This window comes from Cariama cristata, unplaced genomic scaffold (assembly GCF_000690535.1).
Source record: "Cariama cristata isolate BGI_N322 unplaced genomic scaffold, ASM69053v1 scaffold35490, whole genome shotgun sequence".
NCBI lineage: Eukaryota > Metazoa > Chordata > Aves > Cariamiformes > Cariamidae > Cariama > Cariama cristata.
In genome coordinates, this window is record NW_009594757.1 from 57,003 (window position 1) to 65,445 (window position 8,443).

Sequence of the window (8,443 nt, forward strand, 5' to 3'; positions counted from 1 at the left end):
GGATGCTTGGCAGCTTGAGAAAATCTCTTCTTTCAAATTAAGCACCCACAGCACTGTCCTTCCCACATCAGAAGACAGTTTTTAAGCCTTCCCCTTCAGTAACCAAAACAAAATTAATCTAACATCAGGAGAGGCTTGTACAAGGAAAACCTATCAGACTTTGAAATAGTGTCCCCCAGGGAAGTTGGGGAAGCCCAGTCATTTAAAGCTGAATGCATTGACCTATTCTGGGATGACTGGAAGGATGGGCAAGCTGAGCTAATATGGCTTTTCCATTTCAAATATATCTGACCTAAACTTGGACTGTCGAGACCCACCAACGCAGGCAGATATGCTTTTAAGGAACACACCAGAAAATGAGGAACAGCATTTTTAGTAGGCAGACAAGTCATAACCACAGGATCCCTGGACATTCAGTTGTGGCTTTTTGTCTTCTTCCCTCTCCAACTTCTGTGCTAAGACACTTTGCTCTCCAAAACTAGCAAGGACTCAGGCCTCCTATTTCTGAACTGATGTCATCTTGTTTGGGAACTTGGGAAACAGTTAAAGAAAGAAAAGAAGAGACTATGGAAGGAACACTGAAGAAAAAAAGTGCTGGAAGATCAATGTATGCCTTGTTACAGTGCAGATTTTAAATAAATGACAAATATCACTCCAAGCTGGAAAAATAAACTTTGAGTTGGAAACACGGATATTGGTATTCAGACATAACTTCTTTTTTCCTCCCACTTGCCATAGTCTCCAGAGTTGAAGTAAATAACATATTACTTAATTTTCATGGTAATTGTTCAGGATATGAATGACTCTAAGCCTAAGTGTGTGTACACATACGCACACGTATATATATGTATATATATAATTATTTTCTTTTGCATTTCAGTTTCTGTAGCCCAAATTCTTTGGGGAATCTCTGTTGCAATAGTTTCATCATTCTTCCCCTCTGAAAGTTGGGCTTTGAGAATAAACAAAGTATACAAATTGTGTCAGGTTAGCTTCAGGGATGATACGGAATCCTTACACAAAAAAAAAAAATGCTGTAGGATTACTGCAGCAACCAATTACACTGACATTCCCCCATCAAAAGCTGCATCTTGAGCAGAGATCCGGTGTCAGAGATTTGACATAATATCCCTTCAACACAAGTCAGTCAACGATTGCAGGAATGATATAAAGCTGTTCTTAGGGAAAAGCAACTTTTTCTGTAGATTAGAAGCTGGTTTATCCTTAGCAATGTGTAATGCTGGTCGCAGCCTCCCTTCTCTACCTCATTTCCTATAGGGCAAAAGAGCAAGGGGATGTGAAATGTGGGAAATGAACTGAAAGTCTCAGTAATTGCTCCCCTTGGAGATGAACACAGACCAGGCCAGTCCTAGAGTGTGATTTTACTCTAAGAAACAAAATCCAAGCTGGAGGTTCAGGGTAGTCCCTGGAAAGTCTTCAGGGGAAAGTAATAAGGTGTTCACCTAAGAGTACATTTTAGTTGAAGGGGATAGTGTCTCTCACATTGGAAAAGACTAGTCGGTGCCTCACTCAAAATCTGTGAAAGCCTGTTTTTTGACCTGCTGAGCTCAAAAATCAGTCCGTACATACCTTCTTTGTAAACCCATGTAGTTTAAACAGCACAACTTCCATTTTATCCAACTTAGAATCTGGTCCCTCATGGACAGTTTTTCCAACTTTCTGACCCTCGTAAACTGATTTTGTGAGACTTTTGTTGTGCTTATTTATGAGTGGAATCCACAATATCTCCTTACATCACTAATATTTACACTAATACCTCCCCAACACCTTTCTCTTTTCATGAGAGCAAAAGTGCAGGACTTGTCTTCCCGGTATTTGCCCACATGATGATACACTGAGCATATACTGTGATCTCGGTCGTGCTGTTCCTCTTCTATAGGAGGCTATAGGGGCTGTCAGAGCCCTACAACATAAGCCTTCAGTTTTACTGCAGGAAGAGCCGTTTCCTTTCACAGCCTCCCAGTAAAGCACTTCACTGAAGCCTCCTCCTTCCCTTGAATTATCATCAGAAGACATTGATCCCAATGTCCTAACAATGCCGTAACACTCCAAATGCTTCTAACGCTCTCAGGCACCAGCAATTTGGGGAATGACTCAATTTTTTTCAGTATTTACAAATATGAAAAAATGTGGTTTCTATTGTATTGAACTTACTATTTCATGTATTTCCAGGGTGCAGTAAGTGTTTTTTCTCAGCCCCATCAGAAGTAACTCTTTTTGTTGTTTTTTTGTTTTTTTGTTTTTTTTTAACACATCTGACGTGCACTCATCACTCATTTCGAGAATTTTCCACTTCTAAGAAAAATGCAGTGTGATAAAATGACAAAATGTTAAGGGTGCAGTAGCTGGCAGTGTTCATTTGTGTGGCTTCTCTCTTCCCATGGTCTATCTGCATGCTGGTCAGAATAGGATGCTCAGCTTACCACTTGAACTTTCCTTGCAATCTTTGTCCAGTTGTTTTTAGTACAGTAATATTCAGCCAGATGAACAAGCAAATTCTCTTGTGGCCATTTCTTTATACATAGCCCCAGCTCCTCTGTTTTAGACTATGATATTTATCATTCTTGTGAGTTTGTTGGATGCTTCTTCCAGGGAAAAGTAAGGGCTACCATTTTCTACCAAAAACATTCATTGGATCTATTGGGAGTTATTTAACAGTTAGGAAGTTCAGGTCTCTAATCAGTAATTAATATTTCCTAGCCCATGAGGTGCCCTGCTTCAATGCTCACCTATTAAATCTTCTACTCAAACTCAAGTTCTTTTTTTTTTTTTTTTTCCTGTGTGTTTAATTTATCACATGTTTTGTAAAGTGAAGCCCCATAATTACCTGGAAGAAACACCACAAGAGAGTGAGGGTTGCAACTTGAATTGTTAGAGATTCAGTAGATCCTGCATCTTCCTCAGAGTCCATGCCAAGTCCATGCCAAGTCAGTGCTCTAAGTTGCCACAATGACTCACACTGGGAGTAATTCACCGTTTTCCATCAAGGTCTCATCCAGTAGTAGAGATTAAGGACAGCTTCCTTTGGGATGAGAGAGGCTAGTGACAAGTGGACAGGTCAGTAATTACAGTCCATGGAGAGGAGTCAATGGAATCTCCATTCTGATACACATCTCCAAACCCTGACTTACAATCTCTGACCGTACCCATCTAACATTCAGGCACTTTCAGTTAGTTGATATGAATCTACCTACCTAAATGTACCAGCAAAAGCACAAATCCTTTCCACTTGGAGCAGATGAGTTGCTGCCTTGACCAGGAAGGAGTGCAGTCACCGGCTTTATCCCTGCCCATCACAACCTAAACCACCTTCTCCAAGCCAACATATTATGGTTGCAGCCCATCCCAAGCTGCTGACATGGTGGTGTTGTGTGTGCTGTACAACTGTTGCATACCTCACAGCTGCACTTTGTTGGTATAGCTAAATGGTCTGAGTATTTGAAACTTTGAAATGAAGGAGGCAATGGATATGCGAATTTTTGCTGTTGTAATGAAGATCTGAGATAGAATCGTAGAATCATAGAATCGTTTGGGCTGGAAGGGACCTTTAGAGGTCATCTAGTCCAACCCCCCTGCGGTGAGCAGGGACATCTCCAACTAGGTAAGGTTACTCAGAGTCACATCCAGCGGATACGGTTCGAGAGCATTTCTTTTTTGAGTCTGAATCTGTAGGATCCCTCCCTGTCTTCCCCATAGTCCATAAAGCGCATTTATTTGTGGTGTACATACAGTAATGTGCTTATAGACAACACAGAGCCTTAAGCAACTTTCCTTGATGGCCTTTGATTCACTGAAATTTGTCCTGGGAAACATTGCAGTGGTGGCTGATCTACTCCATCCCTCCTCCTGGTGCTGTATATTTCTCATATCATATTCCTCAATATTCTTTCTGGCAGATGTGCAAAGAGGGCCGTAATAAAAGCCTGTTTGTATAACTATGACTTCATTGTCGCTACTCCAAAACAGTGAAAAACTAACATTCCATAATTCTGCTTTGCAAGCCATCATTATTTTGATAACACTTCAAGCGAGCGGCAGAAATACTGAGAGGCTTCCAGGCAGGGAGAATTAGCAAGGACAGTGTCTTGCCCGCAACTGGAAGCGTCTTGAAAACAAGAGTGGGTTTGAAACTGGAGGCCTTGGGAATCAATAGATGATTGTTTGCATGTGGGAGCCACAAAGTGCCACCACAGTTGAGGGTCAGTTGATCTTACAGTTACAAACTGCATTTTTCGGAGGCCTGTAACATGCCTGTTTCTATTTGTAGGAGGCAAATAATGTGCCACACAAGTGGTCTGTGAGCTTTTGTTTTTCCTTGAAGGAAAATATATGTGATGAGGGAGGAGGGAATTAGCAGAGAGCTGGCACTGCATTTTGAGACCCATGCTTTTATTTTTAAACTGCGTTCACTAAAGTCCTGCTTAGCCTTAATAAATATGTTTCTCTAGCCAAACCTTTGATGTCACACTTGGAGATTTAGCTTCACAACTCTCCCTCCGTTTAGTGGAAACCTTTCAACTAAATATAGATGCATCAGACTGATGAAGTAGATGTTTAGTTTATTTTATTCATTTAGGGCCCAATGCAAAGCACACTGCAGTCAGTAGAAATCCATTCAAGGCTTTAGTGGACACTGGACCATGCCATCATGAAAAATGCCTTTATCAAACACATTCCAGAAGCCAGATGGGCCAATATTTAGACAATGTTTCCTTACCTACCCTAAATTCCTCCTTGTCAGCAGAAGCAGGGCCTTATACCCTATATTTTGGGTTGGGTTTTTTTTGTTGTATTTTTTACAGAGCAAAACTGATGAAGTAGGTATTCTGATGTCGAAAATCATGCAACAACCAAGACACTTTTAGCAGTCTGCTAGATAATCGGCAATATACAGGCAGAGATATACAGATACAGGCAACAGAGAGATACAGGCTCTAGATGCCTAGTATGGGAAGGGTAAATATCTTCCGTTTTCCTCCTTTGCACTATATTTTATTTAGTGTACTTGAGGACCAGGTCATTAAAATAATTATTAATGACTGTTCCTTGCACTACGTAGGATGAACGCAAGGGATGCTGAAGGTCTGCAGTGTTGTCCTCCTCTGTGGATCAAATTCCCCATTTATTCCCCAGTCCCTGTGCTACCATCTCCTGTCAGCGTCCTCCTGATAAGATCGTGATGCTCTTCTAGGACCAATTGCATGGGCCTTCAATTGCTCTTTGTGTTTTCAGATTCACTAATTAGAAAAGGAAAGATTATTTGGGGAATTAAACATTCTGTCTTTATCTCAAAGAAACTAGCAGTATAATACAGAAATCCTGCCTTTAGATACAATGGATGCCTCCCCACTAAAACTCAAGAGAAATCATGATATAAAATCCACGAGATATTGCTTAGTTTCACTCACTAGGAGTAGGGATGTTGTTTCTCACCTCCAGGGGTTTTGGGTAGCCACATTTGTTAATATATATAAAAATGTTTTGCACTGCTCAAGCAAAAGACACTATGAGACACATGCAAAGCTGTTACTAAACTCTAAGATTCAAATTAAACAGGAACTTGATCTAAACCACCAGTGGATGCCGTTTCCCAAAACCAAACCCCGAGCAGTGAAGTTTTGCAAAGCAAACCCCAGCTCCATGTCTCACCTCACCACCTGTGCCCAGGGCCATGGGACCCATCAGCAGTGGGAACTGAGATGGGCCTGGAGAAGTCGTGCAGAGCTGCTCTCAGCTGCAAGCCACTTTTGCATCTCTTTATTGCATCTATGCAAATAAATCACATATAGAAGGACTGAGGAAACCTAGAGCTGTAAATAAGTAATAAGTAAGGCTGTTATTGTCTACTTGTCTGATCCAAAAAAGACCAAACCCCCTTAGTATACTTTCTTTTAATAAACACCATTTCTTCTTTAGAACAAGTGGGTTTTTTCGTCTTCATATTACTTACTATTTTTGCCAGCCCCATAGCTGAGATAGGAAGTGTTCTATTCCTATTATAGATAGGGGAAACTGAGGCAGGAGAGTGTAGACCAAAACTTACCAAAGTGGCTGTACAACATTAGTTACCAAAACTCCATGTTTTATCACCTGGGTTGCCAAGGTCCGTGATATCGTCTGCTCCTGAGGATCTCACTAGACACTACAGGCATTTGACATCCCCAGAAATCATGCTGTTTATTTTGTTGCCTAATATCAGGAATAGGTGTTATACGACTTTGCTCTGTTTGATTTCTCAAGATGCTTTAGAAGCAGCAATGTCTGTGTCCCAAGTCCTAGTACTGCATTCAGCTTCTTTGAGCAACATCCAAAGCTGGAAGGGAGCAATAACATTGTTAATTTGCGTTCATTAGTGCAACCAATAATTGAATAGTAAAATGTGGTTAAGTGAAAACAAGGACTGGAAACTTAAAACCTGTCATCCCTCCACCCCTCCAGCCTTTTCACTCACGGGGAGTGCTCTTAATCCCAACACCAGTCTCTCAGAGTCCACTGCAGCCTTGCAAACCTGTCCTTTCCCTCCCACCCTGCCCATATTACCGCTGCATCGAGCTTTTGGGCATCGGTGTCGATCCCCCATTCACCTCCCATGCTGCATGTATCCCACCCAGCCAAGCCATGGGACTCCTCTCTGCACAGCATCACCTTGGGGAGACCTGCACGTTGCCGGAGGAAGAAGGTCCAGGGTGCAGAGAGGAGTATTCAATTGCCTCTTGTTTTTGCAACACCTACCCACCCTCCTTGCCCCAAAAAAACTGTCTAAAAAAAATTCAGTGATTAGATTTGCTAATTTTAAGCTGATTACTGTTTGCAAAATCAGTCGTGAGAAAACTGGTTATCAACATACTGTTTCTGATAGTTTCCCCATGGGAGCAGCAGGCTTGGAGCCTGCTCTGCCAGCACTTTAATCCCGCAGAATTGAACCCTGCGGGGTGCTGTGTGTTTTCTAGAAAGTACTGAAGTAAAACAATATCGAGGGTGCTAAGGACCTGTCTGGAGGCATTCAGCACCTGGCAAGATCAAGCTACAAGTCCTGCCTCTCCTTTCTTCAAAAAAATTGCTTTTTGGGAGGAAGAAAAAAAAAAAAAATTAAAATCCCTCTCCAAAATATGTTATCTTTGAAAAACCAATCTGCCTTTGCAAGACAGCCTGTAATTGAATCCCAGCTGAATGCAGCTGCAATTGGTGTGAGGTGCCAGCATCATGAACAGCATCTGGAAAACCACAGAGAACTGCAGAGTGGAGTTGCATAAGCTAAGAAGCTCTTTAAAATATACACTCTGGTGTATATGTGCACGGGTATAAATAAAATAGAGAAAACTAAACTGACGATCTGAGGCCAGAAATAGCAGCAGTGGAGAAAATGGCGGCTGAGCCCTCAGCCTCCCAAACCCTCTGACTCGACAAGCATCCTGCAGCACCCTGCGACGATGACCCTCCCGCATCTTTTTTCTTCGTCATACCCTGCTTCTAAGTGTGAGCCCGAGACTGTTTACTTCTTCTCCCCATCTCTCCAAGGGATATGATTCACACATTTTCAGATTTATTTGAGCAAAATGCAATAAATATGCTGCTTCAATTTTAACTGCTGGAATGTAGCCAGGGTTTTTAATGAATCTGGCCTGTGCGATTGAAGTGGTCCGGGATCTCAAAGGCTCTGGGCACTGTTAGATTATACACACAGACATACACACACACACATATCTCCCCCCACCTCCTATTCCCTTGGGGCTCTCTGAGTCACATGCGACTGCAGGTTTTTCAGATTCGGCTCTGGTTAAAATTAGCAAAAGCCTTTATTATTCAAGAAGAAGAAGGATTCCTATCACAGCTGCCGAGAACTGCCATATTTTTCTTGGATTTGCTGTACCGACCTATTATAATTTGGCTTTATCTGTTATTCTTTGTTTCCCTAAAAAATAGTAGCAAGGCTTGGTCCTGTCAACACTGAATTTTAATTAACAGTTCATGAAGATCACTGCATGAATTTGTAGCTGGACCATCATGGATTTTTTTTCTGTGCAACTGACAACTTTAAGGTTTCAATCTTCTATAGTAATGTTTCGTAACATTAGATCTCTGCCGAGGGAGGCACTAGTTTTGCGAGCTTGAACAAAAGATGTGTTTTGAGCAGCTGTAAACACCTTGTTTTAGTTATCAGAACAGGTGGCAAAGGGCTTTCATACCAAAATCTGAAGGCATATAGCTCAAATGTGGTTATATGAAGTCAACCACCAGATTCATTCAATTCACAAGCTGCATGCATTTAAAAGGAAAACAAAACCAGGAAAATTAGTTATGATACAGTAAATATGGCCCATTTCAACTCGGCAGGAAGGTTTTGGCCAGATCCCAGGAGACAACGGCCCAAAATTGCCATGACCCGTGGGAACAGGGCTGCTCTGGTAGAAATACAGTGCCA